The sequence below is a fragment of the Aethalodelphis obliquidens genome, unplaced genomic scaffold, assembly GCF_003676395.1.
Source record: "Aethalodelphis obliquidens isolate GAN/ISIS:26980383/991018 unplaced genomic scaffold, ASM367639v1 scaffold118, whole genome shotgun sequence".
NCBI lineage: Eukaryota > Metazoa > Chordata > Mammalia > Artiodactyla > Delphinidae > Aethalodelphis > Aethalodelphis obliquidens.
In genome coordinates this window covers 528017-540892 of record NW_020838062.1, presented here as the reverse complement: position 1 = coordinate 540892, position 12876 = coordinate 528017, and the positions used below count along the sequence as shown (strand labels likewise).

Here is a 12876-nt window from a genome sequence, read left to right as displayed (position 1 = left end):
TCCAAATCCATGTCTGTGAGGCCCTGAGCCAGTATATTCCTTCTTGTTTGACTGCAGTAGTACTTTGTATTGTGGAAGAGTCTTTTCAAATTATATTAAAAAGGACAAAATTTAATAAGGGTTACAAATGTCTATCAGAGCACATGTAGCTAGTTGAGTTATTCTACAAAGTCGTCCCTTTTGATGGTGTGTACTTCTTCCGGGGACACTGTCACTATGCAAAGTATTCTTCCAATTCTTTTGAAAATGCTTTTAGAGCTTAAAGCTAGATAAGACACCATCTCATGACTTTTACCATATCTCAATTTTTACACTTGATCTTAGCTCAAAGGCCGAGAAGCGATGCATATCTCAATTTTTAAACAAAAAACAATGCTTCCCATGAGTGCCCACTCTCTTTATTTAATAGATGGGCCTCAAAATGATTTGGGGCTGAAGGCAAATGCCAAGTCTTTACTCAGAGATTTGACTCCATTGAGGATATTTTGTAAAAGTTGTCATGGTCATGGTCTCCGAAGGCAATTCCAAAGAAGAGTTCCAAAAACTGGGCTGGAAAATTTTGATTTGGAGCTACCTGTCCCTTCTCTACATGGGCTAGAAGAAAAAGGAGCAGGTGAGGTTTCTGAATGTTGCCTAGGATCTCCCAATTGTTCAAAATGCTGGGCTTGATACTTCTTAATTGGTCCTAATTGACAAGAGCAGGTTGGCCTTGAGGGTTATCAGAGATCAGCAGCAGGACTCGTAGCCTGGGCAATAGGCACTTTGCCATAGTAGTTAAAGGAGTGTCTAAAGGGAATCTCCAAAGACTGGCTTCGCTAGAAGCCTCGTAGTTTCAGAAAGAGACTTGCAGTGACCCACAGTATGGACAACGGTTATCTTCCTACTTGGGGCAGTTACCTATTATTCCAGCCACAAATACAAGTGGCCACCCATCCCTGCTACAGACACACACACACATGCACACACTTCAAGAACTTGGCACTATTAGCATGGAGGAAGTTTTCATAGATGTGGAAGAAATAATCAAAGAAAAAAAGGCAGGAATAAAAAAGGCAAGGAGATGAAGAGGAACCAAAACCGTGTCAAAAGAATGGCAAAGAAAGAAGATGAAGAAATTCCAGTACCGTAACAATGACACATGACTCCGACACAGAATTGCCATGGCTTTTGAAGGAGCAATACAGTCGGCCCTCCATATCTACGGATGCAGAACCCAGAGATCCAGAGGGCTGACGATGGCACTTGAGCATCCATGGGTTCTGGCATCCACAGCGGGTCCTGGAACCAATCCCTCATGGATACTGAGGGATGACTGTATGCGCTGATCCACAGAAAAATAAAAGAATCCCCAAGCTCCAGATGGAGGAAAAGCTGGGTAGTGGTGGTTGATAATAGTGTGAATGTGGTGATATATAGAGTCAACAGGGCTATTCATGAGGTGTACTATCTTCCTGAAGATTATATCTGAGACATAGCTTCTACAAACATAATTCAACATCTAATACTGATTCTTTAAAAAAAATCTCAGCAAACTAGGAATAGATAAAGTAACCGATGGAAAACCTATAACTAACATCTACTTAATGGTGAAAGATGCAATGCTTTCCCACCAAGTGTGGGAATAAGGCAAGGATGGTTGGTCTTATGGCTTGCATTTGATATATTTTAGAGATCCTAGCAACTTTAATAAGACAAGAAAAAGAAATAAAGGACATAACATATTGAAAGGAAGACTTAAAATTGTATTTGCAGACATGGTCACTTGTGTAAAAAATCCTAAGAATACTAGAGAAAAACTAGTAGAACTAGTAAATAAATTTAGTAAGTCAGCATGATATACAATATCAACATAAAAAATGTATTTGTATCATTAGCAATGGACAAATGAACACTGAAGTATAAAAGTATCATCTGCATAATTTAAAAAATGAAATATTTAGGGATGCATTTAACAAAAATGTGTACAAGAGCCATACACTGAAAACTGTAAAACACTGCTGAGAAAAAGTAAAGACAACCTAAATACATGGAGAAACATATCATGCTCAAGGATCAGAACACTCAACATTGTTATGATGTCAATATTGATCCACAGATTCAATGCAATCTCTACCAAATCCCAGTAGGCTTTGTCATAGAAATTGACAAGATGATTCTGAAATTTATATGGAACCAAGAATAGCCAAAATAGTCTTGCGGGGGGGAGGGGGAATAAAAAAGAACAAAGTTGGAGTACTTCCACTACCCGATTTCCAAACTTACTATAATGCCTCAGTAATCAAGACTGTGTGGTTCTGGCATCATAAGATTAGACATATAGATCAATGGGACAGAACAGACTGCAGGATTAGGCCCACCTTTTGGAGGTCCTAGCAATGGTTAATTGACTTCCAACAAAGGTAACAAGGTTATTCAGTGGGAAAAGGACAGTCTTTTCCACAAATGATGCTGGAACAATTTGATGTCCATATGGAAATAAGTGAATCTTGACCCTTACTTCACACAATATGCAAAATTAACTTGAAGTGAAGCACATAAGTATTAGTTTTATACTGTTGTATAACAAACTTAATAGCTGTAAACAACACAGGTTAATTATCTCACAGTTTGTGTGGGTCATGGGTCAGGAGTCTGGGCATGCCTTACCGGGATCCTCTGCTCAAGGTCTCAGAAAGCTGTATACTCAAGGGAAGGGATTACACAGGGTATGAACATGGGGGTGGAGGGCAGAAATCAGGGGTGCCACCCTAGGGTCTATCTGCCCAAATAGGTCTAAACAAAGAGCTAAAACTGCAAAAGTCTAGAGGGAGACACAGGGGGAATCTTTGTGAACTTAGGCAAAGTTTTTTTAGAGCACAAAAAGCATAAACCATAAGAGAAAAAAAACCCAATAAACTGGACTTCATCAAAATTAAAAACCTTTGCTCTTTCAAAGGCACAGTTTAGAAAATGAAACTGTAAATCACAGTTCAGGAGAAAGTACTTGCAAATGACCTATCTAATAAAGGCCTGTATCCAAAATATCAATATATAAAGAACTGACAGACAATCCAGTAAGAAACAGGCAAAAGATCTGAGCGGACACTTCATCAAAGGAGATATACAAATGCTCAACAAGCACAAGACATACTCACCATCATTAGTCATTAGGAACACGCACAATGAACTACTATGACACACCCACTGCAATGGCTACAATTTAACGGGACAGACAGTAACAAATGTTAGTGAGAACGTGGCCCAAGCAGAACTCTCATACTTCACTTTGCCAGTGGGATGGGAACGCAAAACTGCACAGACACTGGAGAACAGCGTGACAGTTTCTTGTAAAGTTAAACATACACAAAGCATATGGCCTGGCAATGCCACACCTAAGTATTTACACAAGACAAATGAAAATATGAGTCCACACAAGGACTTGTAAGCAAATGTTCATAGCAGCTTTATTCATAATGGCCAAAAAACGGAATTAACTCAAATGTTCCTCAACTAGTGCATGGACATACTGTTACAGCCAAACTATGGAATAGTACTTAGCAAAAGAAAGTCACCAACTGCTGATACGTGATGAATGACAAAACATGGATGAATATAAAAAGCTTTACACTAAATGAAAGAAGCCAACCACAAAATACTATCTATATAAACCTACCATCAAATCACTTCAAAGAACTACTAGTACTCAGACCACATTCTCTGACCATCATGCAGTTAACTTAGAAATCGGTTTTTAAAATACCTAGAAAACTTTTGTAAATTTAAAAATAAACTTCTAAACAACTCCATTGTGAATGAAATAATCACAATGGAAATCAGAATATATTAGAACTAAATAATAATAAAAATACTGTGTTTTGAAACATCCAAGCAGCAGAATAAATCCAAAGAAAGAAGAGAAAATGAAGACAAAAAGATTTCAAGGGGGCTTCCCTGGTGGCGCAGTGGTTGAGAGTCCGCCTGCCAATGCAGGGGACACGGGTTCGTGCCCCGGTCCGGGAGGATCCCACATGCCGCGGAGCAGCTGGGCCCGTGAGCCATGGCTGTTGAGCCTGAGCGTCCGGAGCCTGTGCTCCGCAACGGGAGAGGCCACAGCAGTGAGAGGCCCGCGTACCGCAAAAAAAAAAAAAAAAAGATTTCAAGGGTATATTTTAAGTGAAGACAGCAAGAGGCTGGGACTTCCCTAGCGGTACAGTGGTTAAGAATCCACCTGCCAATGCAGGAGACATAGGTTCGAGCCCTGGTCCGGGAAGATCCCACGTGCCGCGGAGCAACTAAGCCCATGCGCCGTAACTACTAAGCCTGCGCCCTAGAGCCTGCGGGCCACAACTACTGAGCCCGCGGGCCACAGGTACTGAAGTCCGCGCACCTAGAGCCCGTGCTCCACAAGAGAAGCCACCGCAATGAGAAGCCTGCGCAACGCAACGAAGAGGGGCCCCCCGCTCCCTGCAACTTGAGAAAGCCCGTGCACAGCAACGAACACCCAATGCAGCCAAAAGTAAATAAATTTATTTTAAAAAAAAGAAAGCAAGAGGCTGAATAGTGTATGTAGTATGCTTTTTTGGTGTAAGAAAAGGAAGGAAATGCAGTGTGAAAGTGTGGGGGGGCGCACGCACGTGCGCACTAGCTCAAATGTGCAAAAGAAGAAACACAGAAGAATGAACTAAAAACTAATAATATTGATTGGAGTGGCTGGAAGAAACAGCATGGCTGGCAGGAGACAGGAGTGAAAGTAAAGCTTTTCAGAATATACCTTGATAAAAATCTGACTTTCAAATCATATCATTTCATTAAAGTTAATCAAAAAGACGCTGGAGAATATAATTCTGCTCATTCCTTTCTACATAGTGACAAACCTCACAGTGCATAACCACAACTAGACAAACCTTTGGTAAGGCTCATCAAGAAGAAAGAGAGAAGGCACAAACAATATGAAGATTTAAGAATGAAAAGACGGACGTAAGTACAGATCCGGCAGATATTAACTGGTAGTTTAAACCTTCCCACACCAAAAGCACCAGGCACAGCTGGCTCTGGGGCAAGTTCTACTAAATATTCAAGGAACGAATAACTCCAGTTTTATACAATCTTCCAGAGACCAGAAAAAGGGAATGCTCTCACTCACTGTATAAGGCTAGCAAAACGATACTAAGCTAGACAAAGACAGTAGAGGAAAGTAAAATTAAAGCCCAATCTCACTCACAAATACAGATGTAAAGATCCTGGAGAAAATATTACCAAACAAACCCAGCAGTAAGAAACGCGTCCATGCCAGCAATGCAAACCTGGTTAACGCTACCAAGTTATATTAGAAAATCCCTTAAAATAGCCCATCGCATTAACAGGTTTAAAGGGTGAGGGACAAATCTCCATAAAGGCAGAAACGGGGGTTGATAAAACTCAACATCCATTTGCACCACCCCGCCCCCCAAAAAAGTGCACTAGAAATGCGCCTACGCAAACCCTAAAGTCAACATAATACTTCGTGGTGAAATATGGAAAACATCGCGCCTTCTTCAGTACAGATCCCGGGCCCCACCCCAAACCTCCTGAATCAGAAACTCCAGGCTAGCTGCCAGGGAACTTGGAGCTTGGGAACCGCCCTCAGGTGATTCTGGAGCGCAGGTTCCTCGGAGTCAGAGCTCGGGCCGCGGCTCCAGCATCCGCGTCCCCTGCGGGAGGAGGGCTCTCCGCCCGTCCCCGTCCCCCTGAGTCAGGATCTGCACTTCAACTCCAAGTCCGGGTGGTTATCGGGCGCAGCAAAGCTGCGGACAGCTGCTCTCGAGCTGGGCGGCACGCCAGAATCACCCAGAGCACTTCTTTAAAATGCAGATGTCTGATCTCTTCCCTCCCACCCCATCAAATAAATCTGAATGTCTGGGTGGGGCTGGGGCAGCAGGTCGTTAAGGCTCCCCAGGTGATTCTAATGAGCAGCCAGCGTGGCCAACCACCGGTCTGCAGGTCCGCAGCGCGCAAGGAAGCTTCCATTTCCGCCCTGAGCCGGAGGAGAGGCGTCCCTTGAGTCCTTTGAAGATGCCCCCGAGAAAGAAGCTTGCATTCCACACGTCTACCGATGGCGATTTTTCACTACAGGTTACCAAGCTGAAACCCTGAGAAGAACTCTCTGAAACAAAGTTGTGAGGATTCAGATGAGATGTACGCGGTAGCACCGGGCAAAGGGCTCTGCACCGATTACACCGAACGTTAATGCAAGTTACTACCCAGGCAGCAGAAGCTCTAACTGCTCTTTGAGCATGGACAGCAAATCTGATGACATCATCAACAAATCAAGGCCAAACTGTATCTCTCAAAGCTATACTGTCCAACACTTGGAGCTACTAGTATGTGGAGCCTGAAATATGGCTAGTCCCAACAGGCGTGCTGTAGGTGTAAGACACCTGCTGGATTTCCACAACTTAGTGCAAATAAGGGGAGGGGAACGTCTCACTAATTATCATACTGATTGCATGTTGAAATGATAATGTTTTGGACATACTGGGTTGAATAATATATATTATAAAAATTGATTTCATCTGTCTTTTTTAATGCGGCTACTAGGAAAACGGGATTACACATGTGGCTTGAATTATTTTTCTAATGAACAGCCTGGTCCCAAAGGATCCGGAAGCCGGGATGCGAACTGCTACTTAGACCAACTTTCTCAAACTTTAATTTACATACAGATCACCTGGGGGTCTTGTTAGCCTGCAGATTCTGGTTGTGTAGGTCTACAGGGGCCTAAGATTCTGCATTTCTCCTAAGCTCCCAGGAGCAGAGGCATCAGAACAATTTTATCAACAAGGAAAAACTGTTTTGTGGCACAGACATGATGGGAAGCTCTGGAGAAAGGATCATATCATTTCAGAGTTGATAATAGTGAAGAAAGGAAATGGTGGCAGGGTTACATTCAGCCTCAACTTTAAAAAATCAGTTATTATGTCTCGCAGCAAGGGCTACAGAGAGGTGAGGGCCAGCTCCGACTGTCCTCCACCTGGGAGGGTGGCAGCGACTCCCACCGTCTCTGACAGATCCAGGAGCACCGACATGTGCAAGAACATCTCAGGACCAGGAAGCTCAAAATGGAATCTGGATTGGGGGTTCTTCTGTCCTGCCTGCCACACAACCAGTGTCAACGGCAGCACCCTCCTGGGGTCTCACTGAAACCGAGTGCAATCTTCCTTCTCACTGTGACGCACGGTTAGTACTGACAGGTCGCAGCTGCTCACTGCTGCGCAGGTACATTTCCTCTTCCAGTAAAACTGTTCGGGCGGATTCCTGGCCTGCTGGAATGAACCCTGACAGCTCAGTCCCCGCCTAAGTCGTCCCAGGGCCATAAAGGAACTTGAGGGTCATACAAGGGCATTTCAAGCCACACCACCTGACGCTAAGAATCCCCTGTATGACCCACCTCCACCTCAAGAGCTCCTGTGAAGGTGAAAGTAGGACCCCCTGGCGGAGCAGCCCCTTCTGTTGGAAGAGGCTCCTCGCAAAATGCCCAAGGACAAGACAGCAATATATAACAATTATCACAAGGTAAGGAAAGGGCAACACCGTGTCCCCGAGGTCTGTAGGCAAGGGAATACGAGCTGAATGAGTTACAAACAAGTTACTTCTACTTTTACTTTCAATTATTACCTTCAACTTCCCTTACCCCTTCCCACCCCCAAACGTACCAACAAGCAAAGCAAAAAACAAACCTAAACTCAAACTACTGGTGACAATAGTCTAAAAGTCCAGAAGCTGGGAAGAAAAAGGTAGGAAAGCAACGTGTGGGACCTCTCGCCCCACTGGACTCAGTGCTTTCTTATTCATTTGCTAACTGACCATGGAAAGAAAGACTAAGCATGAGCTCCCTTTCATCTTGTACACTCATCCCATACTCTGATCTCCAGAAAGATAACAGAATGTGTTGAAATGAACACATCCCAACAATTCTAAGCTATGCCCCCTTGTCCAGTTCAAGTCAAAGAACATTCACTAAATGTCCGCTGCGTGTACAGGGCCATGTTAGGTTTCACCTGCCCAGGAAAAACGTCTTCAACCTCAGCCCTCTTTATTACAAGCTTGGAAGATGAAAAAAATTACTGCTGAAATACACAGGTGTTACATATCACAAGAGAGTCAAGGAAGAGCAATACTAAACATACATGAAATTTCAAAGCTACTTATGGAGTCATTTCAAGATACCGAGGAACAAATTCAAGTAACAAGAAAGGAGCACTCGGCACCCATCCTGTTCGAACAGGGAAGGTGCTGTGGACCCGGAGAGCAATCAAGTCCCTGGATTTCTTCCCATCCCGTCCCCAGGAGTGGAGGAACTCGGCAGGGCCTCAAGCTGCATTGTGGAGCTAAGGTAAAGTGTTGATTTAAAAAAGGAAAGGCTTCCATTCTGAGACAGGAAAGGCAGGCAATATTCCCTGGTGCAGAGATCGCCTGGTTATCGCCCTGGGATTGTTGGCTACACAGTACTATCATTTTAGGAATAAACAAAATGGAAGCTCACAAAGTGTACCAATGGCTTCAGGTCTGAGAGAGGTAACAAAACACTTGCATATTTCAGTGCTGACAGAAGCTGGGGGTGGGGGTCAGAGAGGCCACACCTACAGCTCGGGGGCAGATGGGCCAAGAACAGGAAGGATGCTGCCCTCTCACACCAGTTCTCCAAATAGCGACGGCTTATATAACGCACGGATGCAATAATAATAACGCCCACAGATGCAATAATAATAACGCCGTACAGTCTGCAAAGGACGTTGGTGCACACTGGATTCTCTGAAGAGTTCTGGGAGCTTGGTGGTGCAGGCTGTCTTAGCTCTATCTTACAAATGGAGGAAGCACCAGCAGCGAGGCGAAATGACTTGTCCAGTGTCATGGAGTTAAGAAGGGGCTTCCTACCACCTCCCACAGACACAAGGCTCCTTTACCACTCTTTGTTCCTCCGGGTAGAAATAGAAAGCACTAGTGCACGATGCCGATTTTCTAAACAGATGCCTGCTACATTCTTAAAAAGAAAAGGATGCAACTCTCCTGGTGGTCATGTGGATAAATCCGTTGTAAACATTTACCATGAGAAACCATCCTCTGACTACAGGATGGCAACTGGATCTCACTCGACTAACCCCAACTGGGTCTCCTGGTCCTCTCTGGCTCTCGAGGGAGAGAAACTGGAAGAAAGCCTCTCTTGCTCTATTCCTGTCTGTAGCAACAAACAAAATATGGGCTCGAGTAATTTCTGAGTCCAAACAGAAAGTTCTCTTTAGAGAACTTAGCCGTGCAGGAACTGTGTGAGCTGCTGCCAATGTCACCTGAAACTCAAAGCTCGGGTCAACAATGAAATGCAGGGAAATGTCTAGAAAATCATGCTTTACTGGATTTCCCAAAGTTTACTGGGACATGGTTAGAATCATTTTTTTTTCTTTAAAAGAAAGGAGTTCCATGTAGCTCAAGTCAATAACAGTTAACATTTCTTGAGTGCCTACTATGTGTAAGATGCTACTGTAAGCACCTAACATGCCTTACCACGCAGGCAGGCCAACAGCCCCGGGAGGAAGGTACTGTTGTTAGTATCTTCATTTTACAGACAAGGAAGCTGAGGCACAGAGGTATGGAACTCGCCCAAAGTTAGATAGGATTCAAATCCTGAGTAAACACCTTAAAGGTGAACGACAGCCCCTGTCCCCCCATCTGCCAAAAAGGAATAATGAACAGAGAAACTAGAAAAGAAAGAAAGCAGAACTTCAAAGAGGTCAGAAACAGGGAAGGGAAATTACTAGCAAGTAATGAAAACAACCTCTTATTCTCTGATAAAATTGAAAAAACTTTGGAAATAAGAAAAACTCTGGCCTTTTGAAATCCTTGGCCACCAGTTCAAAATGTCGCCTAAGCCTTGAAGAGGCTCCACTTTTCTCCTTATTTTGGAGCCCCCAGTAAGAGCAAGAACCCCATGTTCTTTCAGTGGTTTTTAAAGTAACTACATTCTGTTAATCCTCCTTTCATTTTGGAACAAAGAATATGGGCGTATTTTTTGGGTAACTTTAATGATTTTTCGGAACCTATAAAAATGAAAACATTTGCTTTGAAGCCACTGAACACACAGAAAAGGAAAGAACTGAAAAGGTACTAAGCAGATGAAACTCTATGGTAAGTTATCACTAATGCCATTTCATTGGCACTCTTCTGGGGAAGCTGGGCGCCTCTTGACTCTAGAGCTACTTTCAAATTGAACTAGTTTCTTTACAAAGCACACAACACAAGGAATGAGGATCCCTTCACATGATAGGTTCCCAGTACAAACCAATGTGCGGGAAGAGAAATCCTTGCGTCAGGTAGCTCGCAGCCAGCAGACACTGGCATGCGATCAACACCTAACCCTGACCTCGGTCAGCAGGGCCTTCCGTAGCTGGAGTGAGGCAGCTACTGAGACTGCGAGGGATTTGAAGGGCGCCTCCCTGGGTGTTTGAAACCACTTACTGTTTGCATGGGAGGGGAAAAGCAAGTAAAAATGAGGCTGTGACAAACTTATCATCCAAGAGGCAATGGCTGGAGAAATGATGACCCCGTAGGATCTCCCGGATTCAGACAGATTTACTTTTGGATTTGGCGATTTGCTTTAATGGAGCCGCCGCTGGCCATCTAACACTAGCGATGCTAAGGGATACCCAACCCCCGCTCAATCATGCTGGCCTGCTGCATGGTCATGTCAGAGTTTCAGAGCTCTATTCTTCCTCATAGCGCTCATCTCCGCCGGAAAATCTATCATTGTTTATTTTTTTATTGTCCGCTTCCCCACACAGAAGCTCTGTAAGGCAGGGACCTCGTCAGTGGTGCCGTCTGCCGTCTTCCCGGCACTCAGGACACTGCGGGCACAGCATGGGCATTCTGCGTTTAATGAATGAAACCACTGACAACTTAATAAATACAAGTTAGAATTTTAAGGTAAGGAGACCAATCGTTGAATAACCATACTAGACTCTAAAAGCCCCTACGGACGCTCTCCACTTTCAAGTACCTCGGGAAGCTGCTACACAGTGGCAGGACCTCTGGTTTGAACCTACTCCATGCTGTGGAATCTCTCAAGGGTATATTGGGTTTTGTGAAACAGCCAAAAGTCATTCAGAGTCAAATCTGGTGAACAAGTGATCATGCCCAATATATATGTTGGATGAAAGGGAAAGCTGTCTATAAATGAACAAGCCCAAGAGTCTTATTTGGCTGGTAAACTGGTTTTGAGGGTAATTCAAACATGGTTTGGACTACAACAAAATCGCTGGCTCGGTCTCTAGACTCTACGGTGGATACTTCACAAGGAACAAAACTGAGCTGTGATAAAAACTACCCAGGCTACACAGATGCTGAGATGCCCCCAGAAACCTGACTTGTGATATTAGCTTTGCCTTTAAGTTGCCATTAAGTTGTCACATTAGTTAACCTCTCTGGGCCTTAGCTTCCCTAACGGGGAAACAATATAAACTTAAAGGTCCCAGTCAATTCTAATACGGCATGATTCCATTCTTGTGAAGGTCTACTATGTCTGTTTAAAAACCAGTCTCAATCCACTTCGCTTCACACTTTGCATGCGTCTATAAAGCCCGTGATATGGGTTTTTCAGCAGACTGATTTCATATTTGCTTAGGCAAAAACTAAAATTAGTTTTCACTTCCTGAGCGCAGCAAGACAGTTAAGGGAGGCAACCCGGCAAAGGGCGCTTGCTCGTGCCTGTGCATACTTCCGACTGCGTATCAGGGAACTAGCCGTTCCCTCCTCAGATCTTCCCTCAACTGTTGCAAAAGCAGACAAACCTCCCGTGCATGGCACAGAAACACTGTCCAGGAGCGCCGATCGAGTCTTCGCGGACACTGCCGGGCTACGGCCCCTCCGCAGGACCCACGGGGGATGCGGCAGGCTCCCGCCCCGCCCGGAGGGCCAGGGTGAAGACCAGCCGCGGCGCGTCGCCGGGGAGGCAGGGCGGCCGCTCGGCCCGCTCGCCGCCCTGGGACGGGGAAGGAAAGTCCGGGCAGCGGCCGCGACGCCCCCACTCCCCCAGCCTCCCGGCCCGATTCCTGTCCCTACCTTCGCCCGCCGCCGGCCCGGGACCTTGGGCGGGGAGAACGAGGGAAGCCGGAGGCACCTGCCTGCTGCTCCCCGGCCTCAGCCCAAGCCGGCCGGGACAGCGAAGGCACTCGGGCTAACCCCCCTCCCCCCGCCCACCTCCGCGGGTGCTGCGAGGCCCCGTGGGACTTGCCGGCCCCGGGAGTCCCAACTTCCTCCTCCCGGCCCCCCCACCACCACAGGTCCCCGCAGCGCCCAGCTCGGAGCCAGGCCAGCCGCGACCGCGCACCCACCTCGGGGTCCGGGCGCCACCGCCGTTGCCAGGCTGCTCGGCTCCCGGGCCCCGCTCCGCCCCCTCCAGGGCCCGCCCCCTGCGGCCTCCCCGCCCTCGGCCACCGCCCGCCGCCCTCCTCCGCGCGCCGGTTGGTGGGGGTGTGTCACGTGCCGGGGGCGGGGCGGGTAGAGGGCGCCGGCCAAGTCTGGGGAGCAGCCCCGAGGGGCGGGGCTCTTCGCCCTGGAGGCTGCTGGGAAACCTTGTTTCGGGGGCCCGGCGCGTGGAGACAGCTAGGAGTTGTAGTTCTAAATACGGTGCCGGGAATGGGCGGGACCAAGGTGCTAGGGACCACCCCTGTTAAGGGAAGTTGGACTAGGCGCCGAGCGGAGGCCGCTGGGAAGTGTAGTCCGAGAATTATTCTTTGCGTCTCCCTGTTTTTCTCCAATAAGGGGGAAACCCAGAGGGAAAACTTCTCTAGATAAAACTTTAGAGGCTGTCGCTCAATTGAGCTATTTGGGGGCTCATAGGGCTGGCTGCGTGAAGTTGAGATACTGTAA

General features: G+C 46.3%; 1 protein-coding gene across 3 annotated transcripts in view; it reads right to left on the bottom strand.

Annotated features, from left to right (window-relative positions):
• Positions 1-12381, bottom strand: part of MTM1 (myotubularin 1) — a 98236-nt gene extending 85855 nt beyond the window's left edge. Inside the window, exon 1 of one of the 3 annotated variants that reach the window (XM_027097909.1) lies at positions 12339-12381. The gene's annotated coding sequence lies outside the window, so the exon portion shown is untranslated. The remainder of the gene's footprint in view (positions 1-12338) is intronic. The other 2 variants (XM_027097905.1, XM_027097911.1) reach the window with 2 other exon arrangements.
• Between the last annotated feature and the right edge of the window lie 495 nt (positions 12382-12876).